Source organism: Scleropages formosus, chromosome 16, assembly GCF_900964775.1.
Source record: "Scleropages formosus chromosome 16, fSclFor1.1, whole genome shotgun sequence".
Classification (NCBI taxonomy): domain Eukaryota; kingdom Metazoa; phylum Chordata; class Actinopteri; order Osteoglossiformes; family Osteoglossidae; genus Scleropages; species Scleropages formosus.
Genome location: NC_041821.1, coordinates 9200015 through 9215266, shown reverse-complemented (window position 1 = coordinate 9215266; position 15252 = coordinate 9200015).

Here is a 15252-nt window from a genome sequence, read left to right as displayed (position 1 = left end):
GTCCCAAGCGGGGTCGCGGCAAGCCGGAGCCTAACCCGGCAACGGAGGGCGGAAGGCTGGATGGGGAGGGGACGCACCCAGGGCAGGATGCCAATCCGTCACAAGGCACCCCAAGTGGGGCTCAAACCCCAGACCCACCAGAGAGCAAGACCCGGCCAAACCCGCTGCGCCACCGCACCCTCTATCGCTGTGTCGCTTCAAGGTAAATTCTTTAATCAAGGTATTTCAGCAGGAGCAAGGATTTGAACCTGCAATCTTCAGATAATACATTTCTCATCACAATACTTTAAGTTGTCTCCCCTGTTAAAAGTAGTGTGTCAGTTCTGTGCCTTTAAACTACGTTCATCTGCTTGCCAATCTATGAAATTAAAAAAAAAAAATCCTGCTATCAGTATTTAAATAACATCAGTTTTACACTATTAATGTGTGGATCTAATGAATAATAGCCTAACAGCCTGTGAGTTGTTTCTGAAATAGTATTGTGTATTATTTCACATATATTACACATTCATATTTACACACACTCTTGTCCTTTCTTCATCTACAGCACATTTCCATATAGATAATAAAGTTTGTCTCTCAGCACTGACCAAATAAATCATGTTTATTTTCCACGTTTTCTCCCAATACATGGAAATAAAGTAATTATTCCTTGACATGAGAACCACTGTCAATTTCTGATGTCATATATAACCATACACTCAAAACAGCAATTTATTCAACAGCAAATGAGGCCCAATACTAGGAATTCGGTATTGTCACAGAATCTAGCAGGCAATATTAGGTATTGTCAATATTTTCAGCAATGTATGCATTTTATTTTCTGTGAAGAACATTGAAATAAATCAACAGTACTCAGTGCCTTATAAAAAGTACAAACTACAACAGATACACTTATATGTATATGTACAGTACATAAGATTTCAATTCTGTTGTGAATTAGGTTGCGATTTTGTTTTCAGTCTAATGAAGATGAATCTAATGAAGGAAACGAGACACATTCAGTGAATCATAGAGATGCTGCAGTCAGGACATTTAATTGTTTAATCATATTTTTCCCATAGCTTTCAGCACCGATCTTCATCATCTGGTTTCTATCAAGAGCCGAAGGAGTTCTTTCTTTTTTTTTTTTTGCCTTTGCCTTTGCTAGCTAACGAAAATACACATGCAGGAGAGTTCGAAGCTCTCTGGTATGTTAATGACAGCTTTGGTTAACCAAAATGAGAACAGGACTTTATCTGTGGATTAAGTACCTTCTCTTTTTTTCTGTCAAAACCGTGCACGACGCACTCTGTATTGCAACGAGTGCGTTTTTTTTTTCTTCTTCTTCTTCACACCAGAACTGTCAAAGACCTGCCATCCAAAACTTTCTCAAGATCCTGTCTCCAAAGTAATCACAGAAGAGCCATTAAACGAGCCTTCTTAAGCGCCGCGGTCGTTTCGCAGCGTTCTTCTCCTCTCTCCAACTAGGTCAAGAGCCCACTATGCTGGAGATGAGTATAATATCACACTGGCCACTGTTACACCATGGCTTTAATGAGCCCATTTACTAATGGGGGCAAAGACAAAGAACGACATTATAATATTAAAGCTGAATTTCACAGTACCTTTGCTTTTTGGGTGATTTCTGTGATCACTTTTGGGCTTTTGTGCACACCTGAGAAGCAGATTGAAAAAAATTACAATTAAAAACTGTCATGTGTTGGAACTTGAACTAAAATTGTAAAGTAGGTCTAGAACTCATTCTTTTCTTGGGTTCTCCTGCTACAGTGATGAAGCAACACAGCTGAAAACACCCCTGGATTGTAACCAGGAATTGCTGCAACGCTATTTTATTCTTAACTTCTCACTAATTAAAGACACAAAGTTGGCGATGCACAGTATACAGTGCATTTTAATGTATGAGAAAATTAGTGCAGAAATAAACGAGCCGCATAACTGCGACTGCGCTTTGTTAAGGTGCTCACACCACCACGAAGTGATGTTAGAAGAGCTCCACCTTCTTCTGATTAGGTGTGACTTATCTCATGTTACATAACCTCTGAGGGATAAGTGGTGAATTTCCATATTTACAGGTTTATGGCTACCAGGTCATATTATTAGTCTTTAATGAATCACTTTATAACCTTTTTTCATTTGGCTCCAGTGTGATATAATGATCTTCCTCTCTCCCTCAGAAATGCTGAATCCCTCTCAGCATTCAAGAAGGGTTTCGATGCCAACCTCTTTCAGACTCATTTTTCTCCTCCTCTCAGACATGCCCCACAAATTTTCAGTACGGTATCCAATGCAATTAATGTTGTATTCCCTAGCAGTTCTGTAGGCAGAAGCTTGTGTAATGCATTCTGTCAAAAACGGTGATATTGGACTAAGTGACTATACTTCAGAAATCGCATGTCTGCATTTATATCTTTGTTGGGGAAATACATTCTGTTTGCACTGAGATCTAAGTTACTCTGAAAAAAAAAAATCTGCTAAATGAATAAACGTAAAATATTAATGTAATTTTCCTGACACCTTAGTCCAAATCAAATTACAATGTTTGGGTTGTGTACAGTTCTTCGCAGTATTAATTAATTGTAAACACGTTCCTCAAGGACACTACATCCATTCAAATAAATATATGTACAACTGGAGTGGGATTTCGAGCATGAGCCTTTACAGTATAAATTGACAACTTCAGAGATTACACCACCTAACAGTGCCTCAGTACACATCAGAAGTAGTGTAGTTGTCAGCGCTGTAGCCTCCGGACTTGGTGATCGCAGGTTTGAATCCCACATCCTGCTGTAATGCGCTACGTACCTGACGTTCTAGAAGTGACCCATCTGTGTAAAACATTCCGAGTCATTTTGGAGAAAATCCAGCTAAATCAATAAACACAGATGTATTTGTCTAATGTGTCAGTGTCTGGTGGAATATATCTCGAGTCGTAGTTGCACTGAGATCAACTGCAGAAGTCAGTGTTTTCTCAGACTTTTCTAAGGTAGCCATCTCAGCACATGTGATATGTGGAGTGAGAGCACACAATCATCCTAAATAGGCAAATCCTCTCGTCCAGTTTTAAAAATCCCTTGTCCTGGGCAAGGTTGCAGTTAGCCAGAGCTTGACCTGGAAGGACTGGGCGCAAGGTTGAGAGGGGTACACCCTGGACAGGGTGTCAGTCCATTGGAGGGTAGCCACACTCAACAGTGAACTTAGCGTTACCAATTTGCCCGAACTGCTTGTCTTTGGACTGTGGGAGGAAACCCCTACATCATCGGGGAGAACGTGCAAACTTCTCACAGCAATCAAACCCATGTTCCCTCATACCACCCAGGCGCTATGAGGGGGCAGTGCTACTCGCTGCACCACCGTGCTCAATAGGTAAATAGGAGAACATGGTAAGAAATGTAATGAATACCCTGAAGTTACTTTGAGCTGCACTGTGGACCTACCACACAGCCCCAACTTATGCACTTCCTCCTTCAGCAGAGCAGCGATCTAGAGTCCCAGGAGCATCATATCTGACTCCGACCCAGAACTCTGTGCGGTGACCTTGACGCTATCACTTCCGGCAATCTGTCTTCCTTGGGCTTCGCTTTTGAACGTCAGGCTTTTCATTTGTGCGGGACGCTTCCTTGGACGTCCCATGCCTGACTGTCTGTGCTGATGCTTCCCATCCCACCCTTGCCGCGCAGCTGTTAAAGCCGGAATCTTGTTTTCAGAGACCGCTCTGCAGTGTGACATGACAGTCGGTTAAAAGATACCATTTACAGGGAAAGCCAGCGGTGCTGCTTGTCTGTGAATATCCCTTCAAAATATGTCTGAAATGTTCTGGCTCAGACTCTTATTGTTGCTGGCAATAATTAGAAGGCATTAATTTGGTTAGAGGAAAAGTCAGAGTGTTAATGGGAAAAAGGGGGGGCCTGCCGCTTGTGGCGAAATAAATTTTTTTAAAAATTAAAAAATGACTCACTACAGCGTCAGAGAAATTAGGCAGCATCGCCTCGCGGTTGAAGCTGACTCGACGCCAGAGGCGTGAGGTTTTCGAATGTGAGCCGAGTCTCACTCTTAGCGCTCGGCCCTGCGGTAATGGCGTTCACCTTCCCGCGCCTCGCTCCCACCCACGCTGTCAGGCTGGTACGAAGAGGACTGGTCCCCATATGAAATGGGGCGTACCAGTCCAGCTGGGATCAGCACTCCTGCATGAGCATGACTTCATAGAAAACTGCGCGACAAGAGTTATGAGGTGTTTAGATGAACGCGTTTTATTTTAGAAATCAGGCAGTTCCCCGCAGGAAATTTGGCAGCGAGGCGCCTGCCTTAGCCTATGTGTCCGAGCTTATTGTAGGTAAACACACGGTACGCACGGCAACACGGCCCCCGGGCGACCTGGGAAACGGTCCTTAGCATTTAAGAAAAAACCCAAGTCTGTGGCAAAAACCCAAATCAGACACAAGGAAATATACAAAGTCTCAAACCCGAGGCCAGGACTGCACTGGAGACCCATGTGAAGTCACAACGCGGACCGCTGCATTACTGGGACGCTGCGCTAGGAAGAGTGTGGAGCGTACCATGATGGGAATAATCTGCTTCCATGGGCTTTCTCTGCTTTATGTGTTTGAATAGACCTGTCTGCACCATGTGCAAATGGCTGCAGCGCGTCAGAAATGACAGCAGCTCGGATGGATGGATCGGTAGATGGGTGGATGGACTGATTAAGAGTCACCAGCGTAGCTGCAACACGTGTTTTTGTACTGTGGAGGGAAACCAGAGCGCCTGGAGGAAACCTACATGAACACAGGGAGACCACACAAATATCAGACTGAGCAGGATTCGAAAAATGACTTCATGAAGTTGCTTTTTCTTTAAACTTGTGGTTTTCATATATTTTGTTTGGAGCTAAAAAAAAAAAGAGATAGGCATATGGAATCAAGACCAGCAGTGTCTTCATCCCCCGAATCCAAAATGAGGGTGTTGTACAATAGCAGCCATGAGGAGCAGGTGACAGGTGACTTCGGAGATGGGGTTTGGGATGCTGCCAGATGCGTTATAATCGAGCTGATGGGAGCGTCCCGCCAGAGAGCTGTGTCAGCCACGCTGACAGCTGACGGACGGTGATTTATTTGACGTGCCAGTCTTCCTGAGGGGGGTGGACGAGGGCACATCCTGCAATTAATTTGTCAGGTTAATGACTGGTCTTGGCCCATGGTGGGAAGAAATAAATGATAGAGAGCACTACATTTGCCTTACTCAGCCATGACAGCACCAAACTCTCTCCAAAAATGTCTTGAATTATTTTTAGGTCCCCTGTGATGGACTGGCGGGATCCTATCAAGGGTGCAACCCCGGCCTTGCGCTCAGTGATTCTAAGTTCAAGTTTCAAGTTTATTGTCATAGAGACAAGTACCATGTGCACAAGTATCATGAAAATCTTCCTGAATGCTTCTCCACAGACTATGGACAAAGACAATAGAAATACTGCACAAACAAAACAATGACAATGACAGTGAGTAGGGCGACAGCAATAGCAATAAATAATGGTAACGGTAGTAACAATAATGCCAGTTGACAGTCAGAGAACTCAGAACGAGAGAATGAGAATGCTTAATGTGACAGTATAATTTACCAATGTGCTTGGGAGGAGCAGTCCAACTCTAGTTTCTAAGGGTGGCACATCGGTTAGTGTTGTATACTCTTACAGCAGCGGGGTAAAAGCTGTTCCTGTACTTAGCTGTGTGGGTTCAAATAGACCTGAGCCGTTTTGCACATGGTAGGGAAGAGAAAAGTGCCCGTGCGGGATGACTATGGTCTCCCATGATGCGCATCGTCTTTCTGAGGCAGTGTGTGGTATAGGTGTCCTGGACTGCTGGTAGCTGTGTGCTGCGATACATTGCGGACCGCTGCGACGTTGACCAGGGCAAGCGAAGGTGAGTGTGAGTGAATAGTTTTTCATAGAATTTTCAATATATAAAAAGTGTGTGCTGTTGAGAAAATATCTCAAGCTTAATCTCCTTCAATTGCTGCAAAAAGCACGTAATGATTGAGATCTTTGTGTTGAAAAATATTTGGTCATGAGGGTTGTATGGCAAAGTCTCAGGTTACATTTATTTATTTAGCAGATGCTTTTCTCCAAAGTGACTTCCAATGAACTCTATGGAGTGTCATCAGCTCGCACATCTTATTCACCATGGTGACTTACACTGCTAGATGCACTACTTACAGTGGGTCAGTCATCCATATATCAGTGGAACACACACACTATGGGGGATCCAGAACAGCATGTCTTTGGACTATGGGAGGAAACCAGAGCACCCAGAGGAAACCCACGCAGACACAGGGAAAACATACAAATTCCACACAGACCGAGTGGGGATCAAGCCCATGTCATCTTTCACCACCCAGGTGCTGTGAGACAGCAGTGCTACTTGCTGTGCCACTGTGCCCCCCCCCCCCCATATACCAAGTAAAATTAGAAGAGCAAAAACTTGTTGCAGCAGAGCACCTGTTGTTGTGTTCTGCATGGGAAGTATGCTTGAATAAGCTGAAATAATATGCATATGAGAATGTATCATGCAACATGATGCGAGCTGTGCTGTCACTATCTAGTTTGATAAAAATGATAGAGTAGCAGAGTTATGAACAGATGAAGGAAGCATCCCAGACTGAACAGGCACAATATCTGAGCTCCCAGAGTCCGGTGCCTGAGACAGGCTGCTGAACACCAGCTTTTTCTCAATCTGGTCACCATCTGTTGGATAGGTGGGACTGTGAGGGGCCTATTCGCAGGACCTGATTTGAACCCATCCATAAATCGTGATGTCTGGGGCGAGTACTTTTTTTATTCTCTTAGTTCTGTTTTGCCAAAGGAATTGACAATTTTACTTAAGTATGAAGCTTGATATTTTTACTGGAGCAGTTCAGGAGAAGTATGCTGCTCTCAAGGGTTCAATGGCAGGCCCTTCTTGATTTTCACCACTTTAGATCAGAAATCTGTGCATTTCACCAACATGCCAGCGGCCGCCCTGCATGGGGCATGTATCCATGCTCGATAAATAGCTGAGGGACATGACTCGCGTGTCATTTTGTGTGAGGAAGTTTTCATAGCGCGGCTTTCCCTGCGGCTGTAAAGAGATCCGGGCTCCCAGCGCAAGGTCCAGCTGAGGGACTGACAGACAAAACCCCACCAAAAGAGGCAAGGCTTTGATGGAACAAATTGCCCATAGATCAGTTCACCCTGGACATGGAGTCACGTCAGATGCCATTAAGACCACATGTATCCCCTCTTGCCTAAACTCTTCATATTCATGAAACCCACACTTCTCTCTCCTGGAGGTGGGATCCCAAGGTTTCTCCTTGATGGGACCCGTGGAAGAAATGAGATGTATGCCGAAGCTAAGAGAGGAGCGCTTGGCGCGACGGCTGAGTATTTTCTCAGTAAACATGTGAGCCGTTTGATGTTGTAAAACGGAGCGACAGGTTCCGTGGCCCGGCGCTTGCTGCAGCGAGGGATGTGAAAGGTGAAGGAAATCTTTGATGTGTGCGTCCCGCCCCAAAGCCTCCGTTTCAATCAATACCTATACCGGGTGACGTGCCTTTCGCACCTTGTGTGTTTTCCATTATAAATGCTTGAAGCTGGAATGAAAACGTTGAACGGCAAAGAAAAAAAAAATTTAATATACGTAGAGCTGAGTTTCTTTTAGGCTTGCATTTATCAAAGCTGGTAGCACAGGGGTTAGTGCTGCTGCTTTTGGATCCAAGAGTTGCAGGTTTGAATCCCAGTTCCAACTGTAGTACACTTTATCAAGGTACTTACCCTAAATTGCTTCAGTGAAATGACCCAGCTGTACGAATGGGTATGTAATTATAAGTAGCTGAACATTGTAAGTTGCTTTGGGGAAAAGCATCAGCTAAATGAATAAATGTACACCCTGACCAATGCAATAGGATGGGTGTATCTTGCTGCTGGAGAACAGCAGGTGGCACAGTGATTAAAAACAATATTGAAATATTGTTGTTTTAAATTCCATCAGGGAACACATATCAACGGCATCATTAAATATCCACATTTTGACCCCCAGCTTGCTTAGATAAATTAAGCTGGGTGATTTGTTTGTGGATTTTCTCACATTTTGAGGAACATTCAAGGAAATCGCATTTAAGTATCGCACTTATATAACAGATGTAATTATACTCCTAAATAATTGTGACATATTTCTGCTCACATGGAATAGCTTAGGCACAACCACAGAAAGACCGTGAAAAGCCAGCATTATCATATCCAGTTATGTCAAATCCAGTGCCATTTATACTTGATCAGCACGAAATATGCCCCTCGTCCAGCCCCGTAGCCAAGCTAAGTAAATACAGCAGTGAGGAAACATGCCCAACTTCCAATTCTTCTGTAAAGACAAATCAACACATTTCAGCTTGGAGAATTTCTGGCTTTGGCTGCAACGGCAGCCTATATCCTCCAGCGCCGGGAAACCAGTGGCAGCTGTGGAGGTGAATAATTGACTTTCTGTGCAAAAAGTCCCAAAAGGCACTTGGATATTAATGAAGATCGATTGTTCTTGGAAAACAATTTCCTGAACCGCTGAATTCATTATGCTGCGTTACCTGCAAAGCAATTTTATTTAACTAATAAAAGCAGGTGTGTAAAACTGCACACTATAGGGACTGGAATTAGTACATATGAATGCATGTTTGGTGTTATTATGATTTGAACGCCACACTTGTACAGTGATACTTTTTCCACATTAAAATAGTTAAACAGTTACTCAGACAAACAATTAATAGTAAAACACTCATGGTTTTTAATGTGAAGAAATTCACTTTTAGATAACATGCTGTATTCACAGTTCTCAATGCAAAATATATTGATTTACACTGCATGCAGGTTAAATGCAACCGGCCATGGATTTTGGAAATGCTGTTTTCTAAAAAGTCTGGGTTGTTCAGTGCATTTCCAGACCTGCTCCAAGTGACATCTATCGCTAGATGCCTGCTGACATGAGTCTTCAGGCGAATTTCTTAGGATCTTTGCAGAGCCATTCGTTACAGCTTGAACGTAAAGGAAAGGAGGCAGTGAAAAGATGTGCACGTTCGCAAAACATGTTAGGAAATGTGAAATAGTGCTTTTACAACGAGTGCTCTGCTATCTCTACCATACTGCTATGAAGTACGACCACTGCTGATAGTGGAGTGACGCTAATGATGCCACTGGTTTATCCTTCATCCATTATCATCGTCACTTGTCCAGAACAAGGTGACTGTGGTCCAGAGTCTGTCCCAGAAGCACAGGGCATGAGCCAGGGTAAACCCAAATGGGAAAGCAGTCCATCACAGCGAAATCACACACTTAACACTGAACACACTGCTCAAGTACCCCTGAGATAGCAGCACTACAGCACTACCCACTGCGACACCCTGCTGTACTCCTGTTAAATATAACTGTTGTGTCACTTAAGTATGTTATGTGGTTACTGTAAGTAAAACATGAAACCCCTCTTATCCTGCATGTCCTTTTCCATGAGGGAGAGCTGGTAGCGTAGTGGTTATCGCTGCTGCATTTGGACCCAAAAGTCGTACGTTGGAATCTTACCTCTGGCTCTAGTATCTGCCAGGAAGGTACTTACCTAAATTGTTCCAGTTAAAAATTACTCAGGTGTATAAATAGGTAAATAATTGTAAATCCCTTTGGGGGGAAAATGTGTGAGCTAAATGATTGTATGTAATGTGTAAGACCCACCAACAACACGTCTCTGACTCTTGAATTTCACCTTCATCATTTTTGTGACCCGAACTCCAAAGTGATTAATGGGTACAATAAACGGAAGTCATGACCATGGTTTGGATTTATAATTTTTCAATGAAAATCAAAAAATAAAACAGAACCAGCATAACACAGAAGTGCTTAAGTATTTGTGCGCCGTGGTAATTTATCACTGTGAATTATGTTCCGGTTGGTCGCTGCTTGCTTTAGATACTGAGTGTCCTGTACTAAACAATTGCATGTAACAATATGTATGCATGGCATACAACACTTTTTATTATTTTAAAACAGAAGTCTGAAATCACGCAATAAGAATTTATACGGCAACCACACAACGAATCAATGGATCTATCAGAACTCTATGTGGGCAAATCCAACTTGACTCCTAACCTTAAAACATGGAATAGCAATCACTTTATCATTTAATTTCAATCTTTAATAAGTAGCTGGATATATTAGCAAACAGCTTCCACTTTTCCAGAGACCATAACTGTGCTTGAAGGAATAACACAGATCTGTAATTCACAACCACACAAGATCTGCTCATAGGAAGCAGTCGATCATAATGTTTGACATATTTTATATGACTTTACAGAAGAGTCTTGACTATGGCTGAGGGGGAATCCATCCAACGATCATCTTTGGTTGGAGTCATAAAAATATCCATGTGTAAAAACCAAAAGGGAACGACGCGCAATTTCTCCTCATGGCTCAAATGCTGTGGACAACAGAGCCTTTCGTTCCCCAAAGGTTCCTGCTGTTGTTTCCAGTTCTCACATTTTTATACTGTGTTAAAACCGTAGTGACGGCATGCAGAGAAAAAAAAAAGGCACTACCACACAAGCTGCATAGCTATCATGATATGTGTCATAATATGGTCAATTAATTTTTTGGAATGCAGACACTAATGTAGTAATATTATCTAAGGAAACTTGATGAATGGAAGGAATTATACGTCCAAAATTCCAAGTTGTTGGCCCAAGTATTCCTTCAACGTTGCACTTGCAGTGTTCCAAATAGTCATTTTGTTATTGATTCACACTCATCAGAGCTGCATGTAGGAACTGCACATGACTAACCTCTCATCTTTCCAGATGCTGACATCCACTGATAAATTTTAACGGAGGATTAGGAATACAGTCAGAGAGCCTGTTGTGCCAGAATGAGTTCTAATTTAACTCATATGTTTCGCTTTAAGAACCATTTGTTGCCACAGGCAAGCAGCTTTCAGCAGCGCGCAGGTACTTCAAAGTTTACCTTCCAGTCACAGTGTGTTACTGTAGACGCTGGGTTAAGGAAAATAGGACCACTGGTCTTTCTTTTGGACCATATGGAAAGACTATGGCTTAGTGAGAAGACCTCCTGTTTAAGATTCAGATCACAACTAGACTTTTAATGCCAAAGTGACGACCGTTCCTCCACAGCAGCACACTGTCGGAAAGCGCACTCAGCATTTGGACGCTCACGTTATTGATCAGCTGCCGTAATCTTGAGTGATTTCTTCGTTTTTCAATCTGAGGAATTGTTAAATAAACTCAGTGCTATTTATGTATTTCTGTTTTCATGCAAGCAGAATGTGGGATTCAGCTTCTACGTTAGCTTCATATTTTTCCCCCAAAACAAGCAATCTGTGATAAGAAAAATGAAACAAGTGCCAAATGCCCCACAAACACATAAACAGACTCCCCTAGACTATGGAAATAAATTCAGCAAAGGGGTTCAGGCTGAGGATAACTGACAAATCATGGTTAAAACAGCTGGTGTTAGGACTCCGAGGATGCTGGCAGTCCACTGACCACAGGGAACTGACCGGGACCATGGAAATAATGAGAGGCTTGATTCCCTCATAAAGGCAAGAGCAAAACACTCATGTAGACTTCAAAGGCCTTTGGGCTGCAAAGGAAATTAATGAGTTTTTGCTTGTTTTGATGGCAAAGGTTTTCTATTTCCCAATATACATTCATGCAACTTCAATGGCAAATAGAGTTTAGAGAGAAGAATAACAATAGCTGGTAGTGCCTACCCTTGAAGAGTTTAGATATTCAAGTCCTCAATGAGATATACTTTAAATCGTGATGTCCAGAAACAAATGTATGAATATTCTTTTGCTAGGTAGTAATATTTAATATTTAAAAAAATATATATATATGCACAAGGTTGTTTTTGAAAACTGCATGTACACTTAAATTTAGGAAAAAATAGTAGGTATTTTCAGTTGTATTTACAGAAATAAGCTTTGGCAGAGAGGCTGAAAATCTTCCTGTACCCTCCACATCTCCTTGGATCCCTTCTGTTTTCCCACAGAGCAGCAGCAAGATGGATGATGCCATATTAATGCTGCTCCCCGTACATCACTGGTGCAGTAACAGAGACCGAGTTGCACGCAAAGGCTTTGTTTGTTGATATTTCCTCAGCTACCAAATGCTATGCAACCACACCTACTGGTGCAAAAATATGAACAATAAAAAAAAGCAAGGTCTCACAGATTGAGCTTCATGAGCCTGGTATCGTGGATGTGAAAGTTAACGAACAGGTCACAGCAGGTAGGAACTGAGGGGTTGGCTGCCTGGCGTTCTAATTATATCCACCGGTTGTGTGCTGGTATGCGTCTTACTGCCATTACCTCACGTTGTCTACACAAATACCTCCAGGACGGCGTTCCCTAGGGCAACACTTCATTAAAGCTGAAGATGCCACAGCACTCATTAGTCAGTCGCAGACAGACAAGACACGTTACATTCTGATCAAGTCCATTTGGGTCTAAAATTTGAAAAAAAGAAAACTTTTTATTGATTTTTGAAGGAATGCACTTCTAACCCCTCCAACAACTATTAAGAGCCAGACAGTTACAATTAGAATGATATTGATAGAGTGCTTGGAACAGACATATTGCAAAGGGCCAGAAAAGCATTTTTTTTCGATAGGGATTAACATTTTCAGTATAGATTAGAAAAATCTGATTGAATTTTTTATTTCTTCTGTTCTTTAATATGCCGCCAAGTGTTTTGTGAATCCCACTGATATTTAACATTCTCCCAGAGTTGCAATTTGGGAAAGATAATCAGACAAAGTGGGTAATTTTCTGGTCGCAATCATAGAAAGAGCAAACACTGCGCAGTTGGAAAAAGTCAATTCCATGTCTCTGAATCTCAATAAATGATTTTGCATTTTACTTTGAATATATTATATGTCCATAGATTGACTAGAGTTGTCCCCTGATGTGTTCACTGCAGCTTTTGCAAGTCACAGTGTTCAGAATAAACGCTTTGAAAAACATCAACGAGAAAGGCAAAGGCAGAAATGTGGCCCAGCAGTCGTGTTTGAAGCATCATCTGTGAGTGTGTATGCGTGTGTGTGTGTGTGCTGTGTTTGTGGAATGTTGACGGGGGTCCGCTCACTCAGATAAACCACAGCCAATCAAGCAGCATTCTTTCCTTGTCATGACCCACAATAATTGACCTTGATGTCTGGGACAAGAATTTCACCAAACCGTAGCGTCTTCATTTATAGCTGCCGTGGCGGGGCTGAATGCTGACTGCAGCTTTTGCTTCTGAAGGTGACCCGGAATTTTCATACCCCGCTGAATTAACAACATGGGATCTCTGCTGATATCCAGAGCACTGCGATGCCCCCACCAGTCCAGCTCCACGGGAAAGTGTCATGCATGATGAAACCACATCAAATCACATTAAAGGGAAACTTTTTGCACAATTAGGTGGGCTGGGGTTGTACCTCAACCCTTAATCCTGTGGTAGTGCTTCAGTTGAATTCCATTGCTTCTTTTAGGGTGAGGGAACCAATCTAAGTCTAAAGCCAAACCCTGTCAAGCAAAGTTCTTTCATTCATAGCAATTAATTTCTCATTGTCTATCTAAAAAACAAATATTTCTTATGGAATGCAATGTTTTGCCAGGCAACACGGGAAGAGTTTAAAAGTTGGTATAGCCATTAAATAGATTTTATGTTAAACAGTATTGACTAAACCCTTATAAAATCAATCATGGTCTAGATGAACTATTGAATAGTAGGAAAATAGAAAAAAAAAAAAAAACATGAAATTGTGAATACAGTAATTTCCACCTTATTGAAATTTGAAAGTTAGGCATTACATGTAATCGACAATAACAGTAATGTCACTGAAAAATTCTTTTTGTGGCACAAGTAAATATGGCTTTTTATACATTTCATGTTTTGTTAGCCTGAAATGTATGAGCTATTAAGAAAAAAATGCTATTCAGATGAATTATCCTATCAATATTGTGCATGTGTACAAAAGAATCATATGTGACTTGGGGACATATATTAAAGCTTCTTAACTTGACTATGGTTAATTTTAAGATTTATCCCAATTAAGTGAAATTCGTTAAGAATTTGTGTTCATTCACAGTCATTAATGTCATTAAATTGTCCAGCTGAACCTCAGACTGTTACTCATTTATGCTGTAATAAACACACACACATTTTCAGAACCGCTCGTCCCATACGGGGTCACGGGGAACCGGAGCCTACCCGGCAACACAGGGCATAAGGCCGGAGGGGGAGGGGACACACCCGGGACGGGACGCCAGTCCGCCACAAGGCACCCCAAGCGGGACTCGAACCCCAGACCCACCAGAGAGGAGGACCTGGTCCAACCCACTGCGCCACCGCACCCCCTCTGTAATAAACAATACTAATATAACTTCTCCGTCACTGTCAGAGATAAGTTCTTCTTGCAAGTTCTTTCCAAAAAAAAAAAAAAATTCTGTGGGTTAGAATTCTTTCTTCCAAGGAACAAAGTGTGATTTTATCATGTCAGGTAGAAAGGAAAGCTCTGACAGTATATTTCACAGAAGAAAAATACGTCTCTTGTCAACGTGAGCATAACGTTTTTTTTTTTTTTAAATGACAAAACTTCAACGTTTTTGCAGGAGCCTATCGATCTCAGGTCAGAGGGTCAAAGGTCACAATGACAGAGATTTTTCAGTCCTCTGCTCTCTAAGTTGGCCAATTATGTGTGGATTTTGATTAAACTTGACACAAATGTCGAGGACACGGGTTTTTGTGGGTGACTAGTGCGCTTACAGTGTGCCGTAAGACGTCCATCACGCACTGCTGAGAACATTACCATACAGTGTTGTCTGGAGCCCAGCGCCTGAAGGGGAACTGCCCTGACGGAAACAAGGCCTTTATTCACTGTAACATTTGGCCCGGCCTTTAACAGCAACGGCAAATGTGCCAGCAAGCGCCAACAGGCCAGTAAACTTCAGTTTCCGGTTGTAGGTAAAGTTCAAGTGCACATTTCAAGTCATGGATTCAAGAACCGCAAATCTGCACAGGACTGTTTTCATGAATCTCGATTACCTTTTCTTCCATGCATACATTATAGCCTTTTCGTTTTGCAGAGCTATTTCTGACACCGCTATTTTAATTTTTAGATCTTTCCCTCATATTCATATCAGAAGCCATTTTTGGGGAGCACTGATGCCTCACAGCTCCTGGGCTTTGGCTTAGGAT